This window comes from Lygodium microphyllum, chromosome 15 (genome assembly GCF_053477565.2).
Source record: "Lygodium microphyllum isolate KBCC chromosome 15, Lygodium_microphyllum_v1.1.10, whole genome shotgun sequence".
In the NCBI taxonomy this organism is placed as follows: Eukaryota; Viridiplantae; Streptophyta; class Polypodiopsida; order Schizaeales; family Lygodiaceae; genus Lygodium; species Lygodium microphyllum.
This window is the reverse complement of record NC_141149.1, coordinates 154,096,641-154,120,805: the sequence shown is the minus strand read 5'-3', so window position 1 is coordinate 154,120,805 and position 24,165 is coordinate 154,096,641.

Sequence of the window (24,165 nt, the reverse complement as noted above, 5' to 3'; positions counted from 1 at the left end):
GCACTGAGGTGCAAGAGGACAGTGAGGAAGACATTGACACACTCTCTTGGCCACATCTAGAGTGTTTTGAGAGGGAGCCTGAGGAGATCACACTTGATCCGAGAGTAGCGTCGACAAGTGATGAGTCACCCCTCGCTTCTCTCCATGCTATCATCATCGAGGGGGTGAAATATTTACTTATGCAGGATGTACTAGAAATTTTGGAGCTAAGGGAAGAAAATCTATATTGTATCATGGTGCAAGATGCATCTGATGATTTTATAGATTTTGATATACAAGATGTGCCAGCACATGTTGATGAGGTGGCTCGATATGATGGCATGAGTGTCGATGACATCTCTACCATTGTGAGCATCCAAGAGCAAATTGAGAATGTGATGCCATAGTATGGGATCTCAGATGAGGAGTTCGAGTGGTTGCAAGAAAGCATTTTTGGACCTCAATCTGACTACGCAAGAGAGAAACGAGGGTGGCTCAGTACATGTTGATGAGGTGGCTCAATATGATGGCACAAGTGTCGATGACATCTTTGCCATTGTGAGCATCCAAGAGTAGATTGAGAATGTGGTGCCACAGTATGAGATCTTAGATGAGGAGTTCAAGTGGTTGCAAGAAAGCATTTTTGGACCTCGACCCGACTATGCAAGAGAGAGACGAGGGTGGCCCAGTTGCAGGAGTAGACCTGAGGATGCTCCATTACAACAGTAGATAGATGATGCAGAGAAGATAATGTTATCAGATTAATGTTATCGGATTCGTGTAAAAATTTACCAATAGGGCTTTTAGGACATTGGGAGTGTGCACATAAAATTTTGCCAGGATCGGGCCCCTAGAGCTGCTCTGGCCGGAGGCTCACGTGCTGCCTTGGCCGGAGGCTTGCATCTGGGGGCTTGAATCTGCACCCAGATGCGAGCCTCTAGCCAAGGCAGCTCTGGGGGCCCGATCCCCGCAAAATTTTATGTGCACACTCCCGATGCCCTAGAGGCCCTACTGGTAAATTTTTACATGAATCCGATATATATATCTTTAGCACACTCCATGCATAGTGAGTTTGACATAGTGAGTCTGGCACTGAACTTGTGTGATGTAGGACATTGTCTATATAGATAAATTTTCATCTAGACAAGATGGCCGATCTGGTAGCTAAGGAAGGGTGCAAGACTCAGCATTGAAGGAGTATATCGGCCAGCTTGTGAGTGACATTATTGTATTCCATAAGACATGCTCTTTGGCTTTTGGTGAGAACTTCTTAAAGTTGAGGGCACTAATGAAGCCTAGGCCCTTCAAGACCATCCCAACGAACTCTAGCTTGGAGAAAGTAGTGTTGCTTCGACGTTCGAAGCTCCTCTACTTATTCTCCAGTACTAGGTCTGGGCCACTTATTTCCATGGTGGCCCATGGCATGGTTACTGGTATTGAAGATCCCAATGTCATTAGGTAGGAACTACTAGGGCAAAATGTGTTACTGCCATGGGGAGTCTAGCTCAAAGAAGCCTAGGAGAGAGTAGATGTACTTAGTGCCAAATTATATCTCATCGCCAATGTTATGTAATTTGCAATCTTCTCTTGAAATAATGAAAAACAAAATTTGTTGGATTTGCCCGATTCGTACCCTAAAATTAATATGTAGTGCTTTATCAAGTTCATGCGCAACATGTATTCATTCAAATGCATGTAACGATAACTCAAAGACATAAATAAAACAAATAACAAGCAAATAAACAAAAATAAGGCGCGCCAAAAAGTTTGTATTCATATTCATAACATTTTACATGGGATCCATTACAACCAGGGTTTTACAAAATCTCTTTGAAAGCTACATTCCATATATATTTTGGTAGTACACCCCTATCATTGTTAATCTCTGCGAGGACTATTCTTCCATTATCGGAAGAATCTCACTATCCGCAAATCCCTATCGGTGACGATGAATCTCCTTGCATGTACTCTTGCATAGACCAAGTCTTCAAACAAGTTGATGATGTAAGCTTGGGTAGCTTCTTGTAGTGCAAGGAGGGCTTGGGCAATCTAGCAATCGGGTTGTTGCAAGTCTCTTCAATCTAGGAAGTGCCTCCTATTGTTCTTAATGAGTATGCTATCCATAATATCACACACTAACTTTTGGAATGGAGCCTTTGGTATTAGGAGGTGTGTGGTCTTCTAGGAATGGCGGATCTCACAAAGAGCCATTGTACCTAGCTTCCATTGATGCTTGCAATGCTGGAGTGGTGGTGGTGGTGGTGGTGGTGGTGGTGGAGTTAGGGAAGGTGGCCTCTGCATAGGATTTCTAGGGGGGTGTCTCAGGGCCGCTTGCTTGGTGCGTGCCATGACTTCTAGGAGAGAAAACTCAAAACTCAAAAGTGAAATGTGTAAAATGAGGTGAAACTTTAAACTTATAACAAAACTTTCAAAAAATCCTTAAACCTAAATTAATGTATCCAGGATTTGGAAAAATATGACCAATGATCCAATTGATGTGAAAATTTACCTATGGACTCCTCTAGGATACTTCAACTACCCAAAAAAAATTTGGCCTCATCAGAAGTTTCTGGGACACATGTCCCAAGGTTGGCATCTAGGGCCCTGAATCCCCAGATTCAGGGCCTCAGACGCTAGCCTCTAGACAGGTGTCCCAGAGACTTTTGATGGGGCCAATTTTTTAATATCCATGAGTTTTTATGATGCTCGGAATGTGAATGAAGTTTCACCAAATTTTGATTTATAAAATTGACGGTTCAATCATTTTTTGAAAATGCATTAACTGGATTATACTTCACTGATAACAGAAAAACTCACCACCACACCAAGTGTGCACAACTGCATATTAAATGTGTTGTCAACCAAACTACATGAAATATTGGAAGGTTAAAAAATCACAAAAAATAAGTCATGGGTCAAATGGAATATCACATATCGGATATAGTGTTGCCAAATCGCTAAATATAGTAAAGATATAATGCATCAGCCCATGTACAACTGATCACACTGATGTGTGTGTGATTGCGCATTGAATTTATCCTCAATAAAACAACAATGAAATACACGATAGATAGTACATTGCACCAAGTACAACTAGAGCTAGGCAAAATTTAGCTCTATTTTGTAGACCACTGCTATCAAATACGTGAAGGTCTACTGGAAAGATAAACCAAAACTAAGCTCCTTACAATCTACGACCAAACCTAAGCTAAAAACATAGATCCAATTACAAGGTAGCTTCTCAAAGCAGATTGTTGACATTAAGATTAAATGCATCCTTATTGTTGCCGATCCTACGAATAAGAACCATATCTATGGGCTTAATAGTGATACGTTGGGCATGAATGGCTAAAAGTTGAGAATCACCCATTAGATCAATCAAGTAACTTTCAGTTGCTTCTTGGAGAGCAAGCATGGCTTGGCTTAACCATCGCCCCACATTCCTTGCCTGGTTCCTTGAAAGGAACTTGTGATGATGCCCTATCTGCAGATCTTGCAGTATTTCTCACACCAACCTAGAGAGTGGTGCCTTAGGAATAATCAAGTTGGCACTCTTTTGGAATTCCCTTATCTCACGTAGCACAACTGTGTCTGGTCTCCATCTTCACTTCTTATGTGTTTGAGGACGTGTATTACTAGTTGGAGCAATAGTGGGAGGTGGAGCAATTGGAGCATGTGGACCACCATTTCTAGACAATGGCAAACTATCATTATTGACTACAGTAGGGCCACCATTGTTGGACACGGTAGCACCACCATTATTAGCTGCAGTAGGGCCACCGTTGTCGGCCACCAAGGGACCTTTGTCACTCATAGTACACTCACTAGATTCGGAAGAGTGTTGAGCTATTGCTCTTGTAGGTGCCTTCTTGATAGGAAACTTGGAACGTGTCATGGTTGTAATGATGAAGGATAGAAAGGTGGAGGGTAGAGTGAAGAGTAATGGGAAAAAATGAAAGGAGAGACTTGACTTAAGTACGATAAATTTAAACTTATTGTGGTGTAAATGAACTTTATCCCAACCCATCGCAACAAACTAGCCGCAATCCCTAACAAACGCACCCAAAGCCACTAAGCAACAACTCAAATGGGTACCCAAACCACAATCATAGTCACCTAGAAGCTAATCCACACAAACTCATAATCCCAAAACCTCACGCCCTAGGCGGCCTAGGAGACAAAGCTCATGCTATAGAAGTCGATGAATGGTCAAGTCGTGATGGGTGCCCAAATCCCTATTGCATGCTCAAGGCTACTACAAAGGAAACAATTGGATTTAGTTTCCCAAGACCATGAGTGGCATGTGTCCTCCTCAGCCAACTGCCTTCTAGTCCATCTCTATGAGGCTATAAGCCAGCTAGGTATGAGAAGTGAATTGACCCAAAAGCAGTCAAACCCATCAAGTCTCAAGTGCTCTATCGACCAAAATCACAGAGCCTGCTATATTTGAACTGACTCACCCTAACACTTCTAATGTTCCAATTTCTCCACACACAGAAAGCAACAAATCAAATGAGCCACAAGACCAACCCGTCGCACAAGTGACCAATAGACACCCCATTGACCAACCTATGAAGTAGGCATTAGTAGAAAAGTTATCCAATCCAAGCAAACCCCAACCTCCCACATGCCTTAGACCCCCCTATGAGCGGAGATCTATTCTTACTTTGGCCTCAAACCTAGCTGTGAATATGGGGGATGACCTAGTCACTTGCATTAGATGCTTGAATTCCACCTTAACCACGTTTTCTAAAAGCTACGAATGGTTGGATTTAGGCCTCCTCAATGAGCCATTAGCAATGGATGTATGCTCCTTGCCATGCACTTGGGAGAAATATGAATTCATGTTCGTTAAGATTCTTGAGGTGGTCACAAACTTGATTACCAAATGAGATTTCTCAAGAGTAAGCTCTTAAATAATGGTTGCTCACCTCCTATAGCAAGAGCAAAGTCTCTGCAATAACTCGAGAACTAGAAGATCTGAAACAATTAGCCGACTCTAACTCTTCCTTTCTTCTGCGAAAATGGTATGCTCTGCATCTCCAATGGGAACAAGAGGGCTGCCAAATTATGATCAACACCGAGTAGAGACATGCAATCAAAACCTCTAAGTATGATCCAACCTATGTGCTCCTACCTCATTCAGAGTATTGGCCATCACGCGCAATCGATCTTTAGAAGAGCATGTTATGGACCATCCCTATTTCAATCAACTCTTGACTAAGGAAGAACTACAATTGCTAGTAGGATGAACTCTAGTGGCTTTCTAACCGATGTCTTGACCTACATCACACACATCGACATTGGGCCTCAAAACTTGGACCGTCACACCCACTTAGAGTATAATCCATAGTTCTATGCTTGGCTCATTAAGAAATAAAGCACAACAAGAAAGTGCTCAATGCCCTTAACCCTTCATCCTCCAATCCTAGAAAGGATCTTCATCATCCTCGGGGGGGAGGGGGTCAAGTGGAAAATAAAACATGACTTGAACTTTAGAACTTCAAATCAAACTTTAAAAGCAAAAAAGGATGGATAAAGTGAACTTGTACTTGAGGGAATTTTTTTATGGAATTCATGCTTGAAATATGTAGGCTGCTTGAAGTTTAAAAAAATTCCGCTCCATACTAGAACATTGCACCATTCCATAGTGTTTGTTCATAATATTTTTCTCTTTATGCAAAAGGTGCTCTCAAATAAGCTAATTGTAAGCTTTTGTGCCATAACAAGAACTCAAGATGATAGGACAACCTCTATTCTTGGAGGAAGAGCACAATAGGTACCGATTGGCCATTGAGACACAAGTCTATAACCAGCTAAAATATCATAGCATCAACAATTCGGAAGAGTTGGTGACCAAGGAAGATGTGGTGAAGCAAATAGTTGATCAATGTAATCTCCACAAATATGTAGAGAAGGTTAGCCAAAAAATCGACCATGTCAGATGCACTGAGTTCTTGAGATATTTCGATGTAAGAAAGAACAGTGGTACAATAACCGTCAAGAAAGGAGGCTCACCCAAAAAGATAGAAGTTGCACTTAGCCCTAAAATGGTGGAGAACAAATTAGATTTGGCAAACACAAAGAGAAAGAGACTAAAGAGGAATGTTGACGACATGCTGAAGATGGACAAAGGTGTATACCAACAATGGGATTAGTTTAGCAAACATTCCTAGCCCCATCATCCAGTTATAAGCAAAGTTGGTGCTGCCCTTTTTTCTAGTCTAATACAATGCACTCATGACCCAAATACCAGTGCCGATGCTTCAAAGTGTCACAACAACAGGGGCCCAAGATGAAGTAAATTTGAATGCTTATGTCTGTAAAACAATTGAATCATCAGCCAGAGCATTATCATCAAGCCAAAGACCTACAGGAGGTGAGTCACCCACCACCACAACTAAATCGGATAGAAAAGCATGTGCATCAAAAGCATTCATGATAGGGTTTGGAGGGATGCTGATGGCCATCATCCAAGAAGTGTGGGAGAGATGAAAAGGGAAGAAGAAGTAGGGGAGACATCGAAGAGATCTCCTATTCAAGAGCAACACCACTCCTCGGCCACAAAAATCCCATCATTGTCTCCAAAAATAGGAGACGAAGAAACTATTGAGCTATACAAAGAAGAAGCAGAGTGAGCTGCAAGGAAAAAAGAAGCTCAACTCCAAGCATAGTGGCAACAAAAGGTTTTAAGAAAAAGGACCATTAGTGAGCAAGGTGAGGAGGGTTCGGTCCCATCAAGCCAAAGAGAGAAGGGAAAAATCATGTTGAAAATCCCAAGCAAGAAGAAGGAAACTACAACAGAGGAGGAAAAAGCCTTAGAAGCCGTACAGAAAGAATCACAAAATCTAGATGAGAAACTGAAGAAGAAGCAATAAGAAGAGGAGGAATACCTATGAAAGGCAGAAGAAGAGTCTAAAATATCAGAAGCAGAATAAAGGAAGAAGAAATAAGAGGAGGAGGAAATATTGAAGAGATAAGATGATGAGAAAATGGCTCTCACCATTGGGCTATTAGTTGAGCAACTCTCCCGAATAGAAGAGTTGGCTATGAGGAGCCTAGAAGATGCACATAGAACCATCTTTGCAGAGGCAAAAGCAGCTCAAGGACCTATAGTGGCAAGCAAAGAGAACGATCCATTACCTGTCATGGCTACCACCACCACCACATAGGAAACCATGGAGGCAACGGTGAACCAAAGCAAGGTGATGGCTTGGATGTAGTACCTAGTCACAACACAGTGCAAAAACTTGGCCCAACACCAAGTGGAGGAGCCCCCAATGCCAGGGACAAAGAGGCCTACTACTGTAAGAAAAGACCCAAAGAAGGCCAGAGTAGAAGCCTCAACTATGTCCATATCCTTGACCATGCCAGGGTGGGCAAAGTATGATAAATACGTCCAAGAGCTACTAGGCCAACTAGAAAGAGTCAAAGAAGAGAGAAAGGAAGCAATGTTGGAGTTGGAAACAGAAAGACATGCACTTTTAGCTTCCCAACCCAAAAAAAACACGACAAACAGCCACCCAATAGAGGAAGATAAGTGACCTAATGAAGGATTTGGAAGCCAAAAAGGAACTAGAAGGGATGGAGGAGAATGATGTAAAAGAGCCCCAAGGCGAGGAAAGAGGAGAATAATCATGCTTGAGGAGGACTTTGCAATCCTCTTGCAAGAAAACAAGGAGATGCAATAATACCTCAAACAGTTGAAGAAAATCAAAGATGAGCTTCCTGAGGAACCGGAAAGAGTAGGGACCCATGCATATCCATAGTTTCATAAGGAGTAACAAGAAAAGAAATGGCTGCTTAAGGAACTATATGAGGACAAGGCACAGAAAGATGAGGTGTTAGCCAAAAGGCTAACAAAGGTGGAAAACCAACTCCATATGGCCCTCCTAGAGCAAGAACAACTAGAGAGCAGTTGAACCGTCTTAGATAGCAGAAAGAAGAGATGATCAAGATTTGAAAGGAGCAAGAATAGATGATAATGATGTTGTCTCAAAGCCAAAATCAGAATGGATGGAGGTGAAAGCTAGGGCTTGGGAGGAAAACACCATTGGAAGACTCAGGGACCTTGTTGAATGCATTGCCTTGGTGGAAAGTGAATGAATCATGGCACTAGCTAGGGAGGGTAGAAGCAATGGAGGCAGGTATGGAAGTCCAGCAGCAAGCCTTCCTGAACACAATGTTGCATGTGACCCAGACCGAGGGCGAGGATATAGTAGAAGGGCTAAGAAGGAAGCTAGAAATTACAAGAAGAACCCTGAGATACGGTCTCTATAAAAAGGCACCAAAAGAGAGTACTAGCCTAAGCACGAAGCAATAACAATAGTACATGAGGTAGGCTAGGTTCTCAACAAAGGAATTGGAGAAATCAGGATTTGGAGAGCCAGAACAATAAGATCAACCATCCACTGCAGCCCCAATAGAACCATCAAGGAAGAAGAGCCAGACTTTGAGCAACAGCAATATGAAAAGGAGCAGTCACATGAGCTGATCCCACCACAACAGATACAAGCACAAACAAAAGATCAGGGCAAGGAAGCTGCCCCTGAGAGAGTTGTGAAAAGGAAGTGCAAGTAGAAAGAGCATGTGTAGCTAGCAGGAAGGAGACTCCAAGCAAAGCCACAATAAGTTCTTGAGGTCTAGATCCCACAAATAGAAGAATGCTATCCTGTAAATTGTGCCCAAGAACTAGTCATCTGGGAGCAGTGGGAGAACAACCTTTCAAATTCTCCTTCCATTACCTACACTCCTTAGACAGGGTCTTGTCTCTAAGAGTGGTGGAGCAAGTGATCAAGCTTGCCCAATAACTAGGAAATAGATGGACAGAGGAAAGAGCAAGACACCCTACAAGGTGGTAGAGAGAGCCTAAGGACTATTGGCAATACGAGGTTTTGGAGATTCCAAACACCATTAGTGGATACAAAGCCCAACCAAAATGGTGACAATATTTTTGAGACTCCAACCTTGATGCTTGGATGGCCTTCTGTAGCACCATACCAGATGAGTGCAATGATCCCACCTACATGCCATATGTGTGGAGAATAGGGCTAGATTATAACCCAAATATGCATGGTAGGTACGATTTCCCAAGCATCTACAACGTGAATGCAGGGAGTCCATAGGAGTGCCTAATCTTCATCGAGCGAGACATCCACCCATCCATCAAGCACTTCCTTGATGAGTTTTCATCCTATCCCAACCTTGCCTTTATTAGTACCTATAATTATCTTAGGGTACTCCGGATTTTGCTTAATCAAAAGCCTGCTATATACAGGAGGCTTGACTACCACCATTCTTTTTTTATCTCAATGTAGGAATTGATAGCTATGCAATGGCCTGCCTCATGATGAGGGCCGCGCTCCTGCCTTCCTTTCGTATGGCCGTTCCCTCGAAGATATGAATGACAACCACTTCACCAAGTGCAGCCACCCCTTTCTATCAATGACACCCCTAAATATATGCATTAATATAAAGGGCTACTTGCATAGCATGCACTTCCTTTCCAAGTCTCTTAGGCCTCCTCGCAATGTAGCTCCTAAAGAGCATCGCGATGTCATCTAGCGTGCTCCCTCCTAAAGTATTAAATATTTTTTTTAACAAACAAACAAAATAAGAGAATAGAAAAAGAAAGAAATAAGACAAAGAAAGGACAAAGACGAATCACAAGAAAATGAAGAAATAGAATTCTCATATACCATCAGAGTGCCACAGACAATGCATGTAGGGATAATTATATCCCTAGCCCCTTCCTCCACCCCTTCCTCCACTCCCCACACTTAGGGCACATCAAGGGCATGACACACCTAGAGAGTTGCACTCACCCAGGTCAGGACCTATCTCCCTAAGCCAAACCCACAGCACCTCCCCTTGTACACAAACTGGGTCCTCAAGTGTGGGACAACACTACAGGCTTACTTGAGGTGTGTCGACCCAACTCCTAGTTCCATTGACATGGACACCATACCTTGCACGGTGAGGTAGACACATCCCTAGGAAGTGCACTTACTTTTCTTTTTTAGTTATATCTAACAACCCATGATCAACCACGGACCTCGAAAGCCCCCATTGCCCACTCAATCTATCCTCGGCCTCCACAACCTCTTATCCATTTTGTTATGCTTCTTCTCCACGGCCAATCTCCTCAAAGCCCCCCATCATCGACTCATATGGCAAACCTTCAACCACGTGAGCCCTCACCAACAAGTGCCATGGGACTAGCACTCAGCTAGATGGGGGGTAATATTAACCCCGGTGAAAAGAAAGTGAAAGAAAATCAAAAAGATGCAGGACGGCCCAAAGGAAAAACAAGATGAAAGGGCCAAAAGTGCAAGGAGAAAATTTAAAAGTCCAAGGAAAGTGCAAAAGGAAAAATGCACATCTTAAATATAAAAGTACACCCTAAATCCTTGTAAAAGAGCGCCATGCTCCCTCCTCTGCAATTTGTAAATGTAGATGGGCATGGATGAAGGAACAATGTAAATAGGTTAAAATGTTGGTCATGTAAAAAAGGGATGGGCACCAAAGAAGGAGGTAGGGCATGTATAAAAGGCAAAAAGTGAATGAAGAAGCTCATTCTTGTTTGTGGCCAAAACTAGTTCTCTTCTTCTTCTTCTTCTTCTTCTTCTTCTTGTTTGTGCTTGTGCTTAAGAGAGGGAGTGTGAGAAAGTGAGTGTGTGAGTGTGAGGGATAGTGGTGGAGAAGCTATCCATATTCTCCTCTCTTCTTCTTCTCTTCTCTTCTCTTCTCTTGTCTCGTGTGTGGTAATGGAGATTGGAGCTTGGAGCTTGAGGATCAATCTTGCACCTTAGATCGTGGAGCTACCAGAGAGCTTGTGGGAGGCAACTCAATCAGGCATGAAGGAAAGCTCACTACGCTCATAGGTGTGAGAGTGCGCACATCTATGTGAGAGGTAGCCATCGCACTTGGCTTGAAATGCTTGAAATAATAAGTGGTTCATGGGTCTTGGCAATCAAGCGAGGGCTCCCACATCCAAAACAAAAGTTAGATCACAAGGCCAATTGACCAACGAGAGACACATTCAAAGGCTAGAAACTCCAAAAAAAAAACTGCAAGATTCAAGAAGAATTGACAAGCCTAGAGAATTGGAAAAGAGAACACCCACACAAGAACCAACACAAGCAATTTCTTTTAAAGTAAGAAGAGTCATAGTGTTTGCCATTTTGCTATACTAAGAGCCGTTACTCTATTGATGTATTGAATCTTGGACTAGATTGCAAAGTCTACGTGTCCTCAAACCTTATGAGTCAACAACAACGAGAGAGAAATCCCATCCATCTATCCATTGGCAATATGACTGAGCTAGCAAGACAAGAGCCTAGGCCACAACTAGCAGACGGAATGGAGACCAATGCACATCAAAAGGCTGACCTTAGATACATTGAGTGTGGCATCACTCACATGTATCATGATTGTCCAACATGCAAGGCATCCAGTCGCGCAGCCTAACAAGGTCGACTGAGCCTAACATCCGAAAGGTCAAAGTCACAAATACTGACCCAGAAGATGAAGAGCTAATCCCTCTTGCTACCTTGGGGTCAAGCTAACTACCAAGCGAGAGCTCATCATTGAAGCTCTGATTGACAAAGGTTTAGATTACAACATCTTGACCTATGATGTATGGATTGAGATCGGACAACCTGAACTCATCTTAGCAAATGTAGCTATCAAACCGTATGGAGGATCATCATATCCCCTCTTAGGACAATGTAGAATTCTCTCAACTATTGAGACTGAAAGCATTCCCATAGTGTTCTATGTGCTTCCAAATTGGGAGGATATGGGCAAGGAAGTGCTGCTTGGAAGACCTTTCGAGCATGAAACCACCTATATTGTGGGCTACCAAGCACACCAAACACACTTGAGCTTGCCAAATGTAGAGATAGTCACTGCTTTCAGCAAAGGAATCCTTGTCTCTTCTCTTGGGAAGGGCAAGCAGCCTATCTCACAGTCAGACCACAACCCTAGAGAGGATGGCTAGAGAGTTCTCAAAGAACTACTCAAGGCACACAAGGACAAGAGAGAACCACTCACTCGAGATCCTCATGGAACCAAAGGAATAACCAAAGCTGCTAGAAATACTACCACAACTTCACACATTGGCAAACAGAGAAATTCATCCAGACAAAAGAGGAGACCTAGGTCATACCATTGAAAGCATCGATGGAGAGCTAGCACTAGGCCGCGATGGGTTCCCAAAGAGTTGTTGCATGCTCAAGGGTTTTATGCATGGAATCATTGGATTTGGTTGCCAAAACCGCCCGCAAAACCACCTCCATTGACCATAGTCCAAGTCCCATCAAAATCCAAGAAAAAGAGAAAGAGATCCAAATGTAAATCTAGGTCAAGGACCACAATACTTATGGAGGTAGAAACAAACCAGTTAGTGACTGAAAAGCTAGTTTTACTGCCACCTGAGCCCACCATTTTGGAAGAGAAACCACTTGACGCAATTGTTGATCCCCATGAGGAACCAACAGTGCCTGAAAAGTCATCAAGCCAGGGGGAAGAGCCAAAGGAGCCACTACTTATTGATGTTGCTCACACTTAAACAGACAATCCACAGGAGGAGAAAGAACCACAGCTACCACTTTCCAGTGAGGCTGCTCCAACTCAAATGGAAAGTCTGAAAGAGAAGAAGATAGAGCCCCTGCCTATCTATCCGCAACAAACCCAGGTTGTTGCTGGTTCTTCAAAATAGCCAAAGTCTCCCAAGAATACCAAACCTTTGTCACCCAAACCAAAACAGAAGATCTAGCAGCAACAGCCTAGTGTAGTTGCTCAATCCACTAACAAGATCCACAAGGGACAACTAAGAAAACATCAAAGGATCGATGACCTCCCTCTGCGAGTATTGTCAAAAAAAATCTAGAAATACCAAGATCGAGACTATTTCCCATTAGTCCCAGGATCCAAGTGCATAGTCATCTTTGATTGTCACTATTGACCAATCCACTGAATCAGAAGTTACTACTTCCAACTCCGAGGTGGAACCCATACAACCACAGCCCTTCGATGTGACCAAGACTGTCACTTTAGCTGAAGAACAAGCCTCTAGTGCTACAATATCACACATGAACACAGACTCTAACACAAAGAACACACTGAATCCATTGCTTCACAAGACATCTTCTTCTCGATCAGAACCCCTTTCACACTTGAAACAAGCTAAACTATCTATCATAGAGATGTTAGAAAAGAGAGGACAACAAACGGATCAATTGGAGACTAAGAGTCCCACGGCCCTCGGCAAAGACATTCTTGATGTCTCTTGCTCGTGCATATGTTCATGCGGACATTAAAATTCAGACCATTGAGCATGAGGATCTCTTAGAGAGGCCTTTGACATGGTCAGAGCAATCACAAATTTGTTGGATTTATCCACCAACAGTTGTAGGAGAAGTCATGAAGCAAATGACCAAGGTAGAGCAAGAAAAGACTCGATGATTCCTGTATTTCACATTGGGAAGCACATAGCAAGTAGGAAAGAAGTTGTCGTGTTAGCTAAGAAAGCAAAAGGACGAAGTGAGTTTGAAAGGAAATGGTATTCTAGTCAAGGTATAGCTGCACGATATGGTAGCCGCCTAATGACTATTGCTATGCAAAGAAAGGCACTTTCGACTTCCATGCATGATCCAACATATGTAGCTCCTACATCCTTGTGAATGCTTTCCATTGTCCGTGGTGTCAATATTGCTAAATTGGCTAAACTAGATCCCTTATGTAGCAAACTCCTTTCAAAGGAAGAGTTAAAGTCGATTAGGACAACGAGACATGATGACTGATGTCACTAGATATATCTTTTGTCTCACCCATGACCCACAACTTCTTGATGACCATGCTTCGTTACAGTATGAATAGTTTATTCCAAGGCTGAGTGACACAAAACCACATCTTTCCTCTGCTTCTACTACTATCATATAGGCTGAATCTTCATTAAATGCTATGAAGCAGAGTGATGTGCATACAACTTCTACTGACCAAAACATAGTAGCTAAGGGTAGTATGCTTGAAACTCTAGATCCAAATCCCTAAGCTACTCATGTCCTTGCTAACCCTACCCACCAGTTAGACCCAGATGAGCAAGCTGAATCCCAGGATGCTCAAAGAGGAGGTTGCTCCGACTCATCTTCAAATCAGTCCTACTAAACCTGACCCTCCATGTGGCCTCTAGCCTTTTCTAGTATGTCGACCATTAAGTACCATGGCTGCTCATTTGGCGAAGAAATTCAATTCCTATGTAATGGAATGCCTACTCCAAGTTGATGCCATATATACTACTTATGCAAAGCTGTTTGCAATGATTGATTTAGGCTTTGCTGATGATGAGGCAGTTCAAGTTGCTTCTCAATGGCATCGCACTTGGAAAGATAATGAACATCTTTTCCATAAAAGACTTTTGATTCAAGATGACTATGTTAGGATTCTCCCTCAAGAGCACTTGCAATCACACCGATTTATTCCTTCTCATGCTTGTGTGACCAAAATCCAAGACCAGCCAATACTTGATGAGCTTGAGCAGAATTGCCATTCCTCAAGTCCATTCTTGCAAAAGTGATTTTCTCATCGACTTGAGATTGCTTGCAATGGTAGTCGTCTTATGACCACACCTAAGCAAGGTCGCACAATTAGTACACTTCAATTTGACCCAACTTATTGTGAGACCACTTCATTGCGCTCTATCATCTTGGCTCGAAATCTGGCCTTACCAGGAAAGTTGAGATATCACCCACTTCTTGATAAGATTTTGACTGAAGAAGAACTACACATTTCCAATCGCTTTGCAGGACCTTCCTTGCTTAATGATCTAGTTAGTTACATCTGTGGACTAGCTACCAAACCAACAGTTAACTTGGATGCTTTGCCGGATTGGAGTACAATCCGAATTTTTATGAATTCTGGATCCCAAAACCTGCAGAATACTAACACCTTTTTTCTTTTTAGCCTTAGTTTCTTTGTACATATTTTTATTTATCTTAATATGTTGCACTAACATGAGCAAACGTCCCTCCGACTTTTGGAACAATGCTACATTTTATGCGAGGGCACAATCAAAGGTACAAGCTCAAACTTTCATTCTAGGTATGATGGTGAAAATCAAAAGAGTTTTCCATAATTCTTTCTATCTTTTTCCTTTGAATCCACTGCATGGTACTCTCAAAGTTTCACCAAGTGAATGCAGAAAAACAATAGGTGACAAAGTAATGCAATGCACCTCAAGTCTTGATGACATTATCATTAGCAATAGAAGCTTTCCTTGAATATCCTTAGCTATAGAAACATCAAAGACCTAAAGCTGAGACTAGCATCTAAGTCTTCCTAAAGATCTCAAGTTTGCAAGGCATCAGGTCAAAAGATCAAAGGATACTCAAGCCAACAAGATCATCTTGAAGCCTCACTGAAGAGACAAAGACATCAGTGAGCCATTAACAATGACATCTCAATTTCTTTGACAGCATACCTTGACTACAACTTCTAATGGTCATCTGCTTTCTTGGGAGAAGTTACAAAAACTTGCTTCCTCAATGAGCATACAAATCTTCATCAACAATATAGTTTTTCAACAACATCTTCATCAACAACATCAAGGCAATATGCTTCATTTTCCAAGCTCAATGTTTACTCCTCATTGTATGCACCTTGGTGCATCCATCCTCTTGTGAGGTAGATTCCTTATCTACAGTCAGCCTTCAAAATTCTCATCCTTCCATTCATCTTTGTAAGGCTGTCAACCATGTTGTATGATGCTATCATCATTCCAATGAGCGATAAAAACAGAAAAAGGAGAAACAAAAAAAAATGGGAATAAAATAAAAAAAGTGAAAAAAAACAAGAATGTGAAAAAAAGTGAATTGAAAACGGCAAAAAGAAAAAAAGAGAAAGTTGGAAATGTCTAGTGGCTTCAGTAGATTGGCTCCATCTCTAAACCCCTAGCCCTTTTCCCATTTTCCAACACATTTACATAGGGCACATTAAGGTCAGGACATACCTAGGGAGTCTTGGCTCGCCTAGGTTAGACCTCTCTCCTTCAGTCACTTGCACATTTCATCCCTTCATTTTATTCATCTCAGTGCCCGTAATAAATCAACTCCATGGTAAGGTGATAAAGATTCTTCCGCATAAATTTGTAATTGCATCAACTACCATATGTGGTTGATCTATTGGAGAACCCGGTTCTTTAAGAGCTTCTTGGATTGGACTTCAGCTCCCATCCATCCCACATTGGTGTCTTCCCAGAATCTTCACCAACAACCCCATTTTCCTTCAATGACAATTCTTCCCATCATTATCAGTTCACATGCACTCACAGTAATGATGGGAAGAATCATCAACAACTAAATAACCCGTGAATCAATCTTCTAACTAAGTATTAGCCTATGTAAGCACGTGCACTCACAGTATATTTGCACCATAACCTATTCACGGTTTTGGGTCCTCAAGTGTGGGACACCACTTTAGGCTTGCCTGGCATTTGACCCATCTCCCAAACCAACATCATTATATGCTGTGTGCACGAACCAACAACTAGCACTTTTTCCCTAGGGAGTGTTTGCACGTGAGGTTTTACTTTGCAGGTACAAAAGTTCATGGAGGATCAAGCATCATCATTGCTACATCCACATCAAATCTCTCATCTTTGGCACATGCAATTCCTTTTTCCACTGACCATTCAAGCTATCTTCATCAAAAGGATCAACAGTCCAATGTATCTTCAGCATTCCCAAGTTCTCTAGGATTTGTCACCAGCCACACTCTGCATCACCATCTACTGCTGTACCATCAACATCAATGGCCTCTGCATCCTCACCCTTCTATGATTTCTTCTTCAGGAGAGCCATCATTGCTTCTACATATCATCATCATTTACCATAGTCACAGCAACATCATCTTCAGCAGCAATCGTTCTTCCTCCACAACATTTCTTTCTCCACCATCAAGACTACTACTTCATCGACTGTTCCACCATTCCATGTCTTCGGTGCAAGCTATTGCATGCTACCTACAACGTGTGTGCCATGGGACTGGCACTCATCTCGGGGGGAAATAATGTTAACAGTATTTTGAGAAGGCTACAGAAGGCACAAATGCCGGCTATAACTTTTGGTGGATTACTATTTTGTGGAGCTTCAGTATACTATTTTGGGCACTTTTACATCATCAGAATAGCATGGATTTATTCATGGATGTATTATTTTGTGAGATCTAGGCTCACTCCCATGCACATTGTATTCATCACCCACAATTGTATTTATTGCACCCGCAAGTGTTGCATGGGTTACGCACATGTATTTGTGATTAGATTAGCATAGACTTGGTCTAATTAGGCTAAGATATAAGCATGCTTCAAGGACTGGCCTAGATCCCATTAAGTGGGTAGGACGCCCAAGAGAGTGTGAAAACCCTAAACGCAAAAGGGGTGCAAACCCTAACCCTAGCCCTAAAAGTGGGGAGAGACCCGAGAGTGTTGACCTAACCCTAACACTAATTCTGTGTCTACATAAGGGTGGGAGGACTTAGTTTTATTCACCCACTTTGGCACATTCATGTTGTGGAAGCTCTGTTAGTGCAACCATTCAATCTTTCCAATCTATCATGTTGCTTCCATTGTGTTGAGAGTGACTAAGAGGGAGAGAGTGAGAGGTGTGTTGAGTGAGGGACTGAGGGAAGGTAAAGATCTTCATCGTCTTCTTGCTTTTCTCTTCTTCTCTACTAGCTCATTGACTCGTTGGTGTGCTTGGTGGTGGATACAAAGGAGTGACGGCATTGGATTGTGTTGATCGTGGTTGTGGAACCATCTTTGAGCCTTCGAAAGGTAAGTTAGGTGAGTTCACTATAACTCGAGCTAGTCTTGTGTTCTTGCTTTCTTAGGTTGGAGAGGAGGATGCTTGGTTAGTTAGAGCAGAGTGTTGAGAGATAAGGTGAGAGATTGTTGCCAAAGTGAGTTGTAGCTTGTGAAACAATAGAAGTCTGTCCAAAGTCTCGACTATTGGTGTGTTTGGCTCAACATGGACTGCATCAAACTACTCTAAGGAAGGGGGAAAGACTTCTCCTGTAGAGAGTTGAAAAGCAGACATCACTAGAAGGACAAGGGGGGCGAGGAAACAGGAGATGAGAAGAAGGAAGGATACAAGGCTTAGAAGGGAAACTTGTGGGCGAAGAGGTGAAAAATGGGAAGGGCGAAATGAGATTATGGGGTTCAAAGAGGGGGGTTCTTTGGGGGATGGGGGCTGGCCAATGCATGTTGAGCACATCAGCAAAGGTGATTTAATTCCCTAATGATGAAAGCGGGCTTTTTAAAGGTTGAGGCTATGGTTATGTAAATGCGGGGTAATGTGGCATGATGGTGTGTGATGATGGCTTGCCACGTCAGCTGGACTGGACATTTTGGAGAGATTTTCTATTTCTTTCTAGGTGAGAGTTATCATTGGGCCGAAGATATCAGGCTGAGTATGGAAAGTCGGGTCAAGCGAACAAGATGTGGAGTTAGGTTCAAGCGAAAAAGGGCACTGAAAACCTTCTGCCTGATAGGAGCGGAGTCCGAAACCATTGACGGGCTTTGGAAGGAGCTTTCACTGTAAAACAATCAAGTAAAAAGAGTTATTGCCAAAGTCGTGAAATATCCAGAAAGGTCCGCTCCACCAGAGCTTCAACTTTCCAAGGAGTTTTCCCATGCAGGTCTTGAACACGAGGACAAGTTTTCCTTTCTCAAAGATCTTCTTTTTGGCTAGGCAATCAGTCTGGTGCTTCTGTCGGGATTGAACTTTGGTCAAGATGTAAGCATTGCAAATTCTATCTTCTTTGAGCTCAGCCAGGGTCTCCATGCGGAATGGGAGGGACTCCTCTGAAATGAGTTTTCCTTGAACAGCAATGTGGAGACTGGGGACAATGTATTCCAGTGGAGTGATGGCTTCAAGTCCAAAGGTGAGTTTGAAAGGCATCATGCCGGTGGCCACTTTGAAGGATGTGTGGTATGCCCAGAGTGCTGCAAGAGGAAGAGGATTTCTTGTGAAGGATCAGAAAAAAGGAAGTTAGCTCTTTAATGACTTTGTTTACAAAGTGAGTACCTTGGTCGCTAACCAATTCAATGGGTGTACCATATCTAGTGAAGATGTCCTTGAACAAGCATTTAGCCACTGATCTGGTAGTATTATCCGGTAAAGCCCAGGCTTCTACCCATTTGGTGCAGTAGTCCGCCGTCGCTGTCAGGATGTAATAGTTGCGAGTGTGGGCAGCTACTGGGTAAATTGGGCCAACAAAATCCAAACCCCATTTTTGGAAGGACTCAAGGGGCAGAATGGGTTGCAGCGGTAGTCTATCATAGTCTCCAAGGTGGCCAAGGCATTGGCAAGAATCACATTTCTTGACCCATGCTCTTGTGTCAACATGCACGATGGGCCACCATAATCTTGCATACTGAATATTCTAGATTGTAACATCCACAGCAAAGTGTCCACTACAATACCGTGGTGAGCTTCCTCTAGGATTGCAGGTTGCTCCATGGGTAGGACGACTCACTACAGAATGCCAGTGAGAGTGCGGTGATAGAGTTGACCCATGAAAATCTCAAAGCAGCGGCTTTGGAGAGCTAATTGTTTCCACTGGTCACTTTTGAGGTGACCTGACTCCAAAAATGACATCATCTTCTCATACCACGTCCATGGCGGGTTTGGTGGTTCAAGCTCTGTGGCATTCGATAGGGCTGTGAAGAGGTGGCCATCCAGAAATTCATCATCTACTCCTGGGGGTTCGGTGGAATCAATGCGGGACAAGAAGTTGGCAATCACATGTTGGGCTCCAAGTCTATGGATGACCTTGTAATCAAACTCCTGCAAAATAAGAGAATTCATCTAGTCAATTGGCCAGTAACCTTTTGTTGTCTCACCAAGTACACCAAGGCAGAATGATCAGCATTAAAAGTGAATGGGTTGCAAAGTAGATAGTGGTGGAATTTCTTGACTAAGTAGATCATGCCCAGAAAGAGTCTTCATGATGTCCAAGATCCTCAATAGCTAGGGTTTCATGTAAGCTTCAAGAACTCAAATGTCAATCTTTCAGTCCACTGATTAGTTCTTCTTGGTGTCAGAGAGTCGACGGCTTGCATAGTAGATTGGGTGGAACCAGCCATTTGAGTCCTCCTGCATCAGGACACTTCCTATGGCTAGGTCAAAGGCATCGACAAAGATGTGAAAAGGTTTGTTCCAATCCGGCGGAATGATGATTGGGGCCTTTGACAGGAACAAGCAGAGTCGACGAAAGGCTAAGTCCACTTCTTCCATCCATTGAAAGGTGGACTTGTGAACATGCACTACGATAGAAAGGAGTCTTAGACGCGCGCTTTAGATGTGCAAAGTCAGGTGCGTCTAAACACGCGTCTATATTTGTGTTTAAAAGAGCGTGTAAATAGATGTGAATTTCGCATCTATATATCCGCAAACATAGATGCAAATATAGATACGTAATTGTTCAACCCAAACCACCTAAAGTTGGGCTTAATATAAATTATTTCTACATTGCTATCTAATGAATGACAGTTCCTCCAATTGGCAGGCCTGATACAATTAATTAGCAACAAGCATCACAAGCCTAATACAATTAGTAGCAAGCATTGCATGTATCTCGTAATTTCTCTACTTGAAGAAGATTAAAAAAAGTAAAATACTTCCTTTTTATTATGGAAAATCCAATCTAACTTTAAACTTAACTATTGATTCTTGAGTATGCACATGTGCGTATGATATTTTCCATAGAATTAAGAATACACATTGAATCATTAAGCGAATTGTATGTTAGAGTGAATGATCCATCTCATCTTCAATGAGATCAGCCCTTGCTAAACTATCTACTTCTACGTCTATGTTACTAAGAGGTAACAAAACAAAAAAGTATATGCCACTATCAGATGTATTGCTGTATCGCTCAATAACTTCAATCATCATCAACCACATTATTGTCCTCTTCTACGTTTCCTTGAACATCTTTGAGAGGTTCATCTTGTACTATATCACGCATATCATCCATTATGGTGTCATCATGTACATCATCATTAATTGTTCGATTGTCACCTGCTATCTCTATGTTGGTAATATTGCCATATATTGGTTTTGAACTATTAGATATAGAGATGACACACCACCATCGGTTATTGTTTACCATTGGATGATACACAACTTGTATTTGAAAAACAAAAGCAAGAAACTTAGATACTTATTATATTATGTATATGTATCGTATGCATACATATAAAAAAATTAGTTTTTACATATATACTAGCTCTCATTGTTGAGGTAGTACTAATGTCTCATTCTTGTTTTGGTGAAATTTTGTAGAGTCAATGATTACAAAACCACTTGGATGACGTCTGATTGTGTAATGCTCACCATTTATTACCACTTCTTTTAAACCACTTTACATCCAATACATACATAAAGTGGTAAGACATGCCGATCTGGCTAGATGATCTTCAGCAGATGGTCCTTGAATGTGGGCACCAAATTCAGTAGTTCTCCTAGGGGAATGGTAATGTTTACCGGACCCCATCCCGTTGATTCCACTCTGGGGGAGTGTGGGATAGCCATTTCTCCAGGCTTGTATGTGTGTTATGCAGACTTCTACTTCTTGCTGACTCCATGATCAAATTCCAGGTTGTTTGATTTGTCTAATCCAGGTTGAACTTCTACTTGCAGATTAAATTACTGATTCAGCCGACTTTTAAGGACACGGAACTTGGCCATATAGGCCTAGAGTGACTTGCCTCGTTGTTTGAGGTTTTGGAGCCGCTCAAGTTTTTGAGCATCAATCCGGTCAAGCTGAAACCTATTGGCGAAAGCTATTTTAGCGGTGGCTCATGTTGGCCACCGATGGTCTATGGCAGCCTTTTTTTGTGCATGCAAGACTCAAAGATATTGACCTTGTGCTGATTGTTGAGTGGACCAGGATACCCTCAAACTGGCGGAGAAAAGCATCTCGATCTTCGTTTGAAGATCCAGCGAACTTTGGAAGAGGGATCCTATCATTGTTTGCCATATTAGGATGTATGCCTTGTGGCAAGATTGGTAGGATGACGACTGGATGACCAGAAGCAGAGACATGACCTGGAAGTCTGAGTGGTGCAGCGGCGGGTGCTATGAGTGGGGCTTCAGTGGTTTCACTATTCCGTGGGACAGCGTGATCTAGGCTACTGCCTCGATTGGAATGATGGTTCCGCTGCGGACTTGTGTGGTCCAGGGGACAAAGACCGCCAGCTAGGATTACATCTAGAGCGTCGGGTGTTGTCGAGCTTCGGAACTGTTTCAGGTGGACCTGCTCAACGCGCACGCATTCAGACTAGCGCGTGGAGGAACGGAAATCGTGGTCGCCAATGTGTAATCAGGTCCGTACACCACAATGATCGCCATGCGAAATTAGCATACCAACGTCACACAAAAATCATAGTCATACAAGTACAAAACATCCTACGGTAACACCGATATCCAAATAGATAGAACACCGACCCAAAGACACCGGACTACAAACAACTCTAGAAGAAACAATCTCTAGTTGTATTGATTAGAACTCTGTACAACAAGAGCTCCGTAGGAGCAATGAGGGCACAAGCCAGACAATAACAGACTCAAAGGATTGAGTGATACAATGAACTTCACCCTTTCAAGGTGGAAATAAGGGGGGGCGATGGCTGCTATCCAGCAGCAAGACGTGCTACCCCAAGACTATACTTGGATGGCTCTTCGGAAATACAGAAGGGTAGAAGCCCAAGGACAAGCCTCTGTAGAACCACGGATCCAAGAACTATCGAAGAACAAACCTCAGAGGAGGATCTGCTGAAGGAAGCCGATGAAAACCTCAAGATGAACAACCCTTGTGAGAACGGGCACATGGCTTTTTGTATCCTCCTAACTTGGTTGCCTCTCCTGCTCCTACCATATGCAGGTCATCACTGCAGCTGTCACTGCCGTGGCTATGAATGTACCGTTGACTCCCTTCATAACCGCACCGCTGGAGCTTGGCCGCCAAGCCAAACACAGGTTTTGGTTCTAAGACTGGGAACTTAGGACAATTAGCGTTAAACTTTTATCGATTCCCCAAATCATCAAAGGAGTCTCCTGGAATGCTAAGATTGCCCAGCCATTTGACGGATTCGTTGGGAATCCGCCCACCCACTTCTCTCAATGGTATTTTTTTATTTATTTAATTACTACCACACACTGTTTCAAACACATAAAAATAACTTCTTTTTATCTTGGCACAAGGTTTGTTGAACGCCTTTTAAGCACAACACGAAAGTAGTAAAAATAGACATTTTGCCAAACAATGTTCATTTACTTATTTTCCATCTTAATATTTGTCTCCCACCCATACATGAGAATTATGTATCTTTAGTCTCAAACCAAGACTTATACATGACTCTTCCACATCGTCTTGCCACGATCCTAAACCAAGCCATCTTATGACCCTAAACCAGGTCATCTCACCCTTATACCCACACTTCAACTCATGGTCTCTCTAGTGCACCAGCCCCACGTACTATATTTCCGTCAAGGATTCTTTTTCTATCTAAGACCCATCCGTACTTCCCCCTTTTTTGGACCAATTGTCCCCATGGTTACGAGATGCCATAAGGGATGAGCCTTCCTCGATCGATGACCTTCTATTTAGGTGGCGGTCCATACTCTAGACAGTTATATAACGCTGTCCCGGTGGAAGCCATGACGATAAGACTCGGGGGGAGAGTTCATGCCAGCAGTAGTACTTGTTCATTAATTATCCTTTTATTTTCAAAGGGGCAATCAATTTCAACCAAAACCAGACAACCAACAATGATAGCTAAAACTAGCTTATTTACTAGCCAAAACCGGGCAACCAACAATGATAGTCAAATTAGGCATCATTTACCAGCCCAAATCGGAGAACAAAAAATGATAGCCAAATCAGGCTTCATTTATCAACCCTAACTAGTCAACCGACAATGATAGCCAAATTAGGCTTCATTTACCAACCCTAACCAGGCATCAGTATCCCAACAATAATTTTTACATGGTCAACCCTACCCCGGGCATTCATTAAAGAGTGGTTTCACACACACACACACACACACACACACACACACACATAAACCAAACCTAAATATTCATTTTAGTAATCATTTTATTAAGTAACTATTTTGTTACT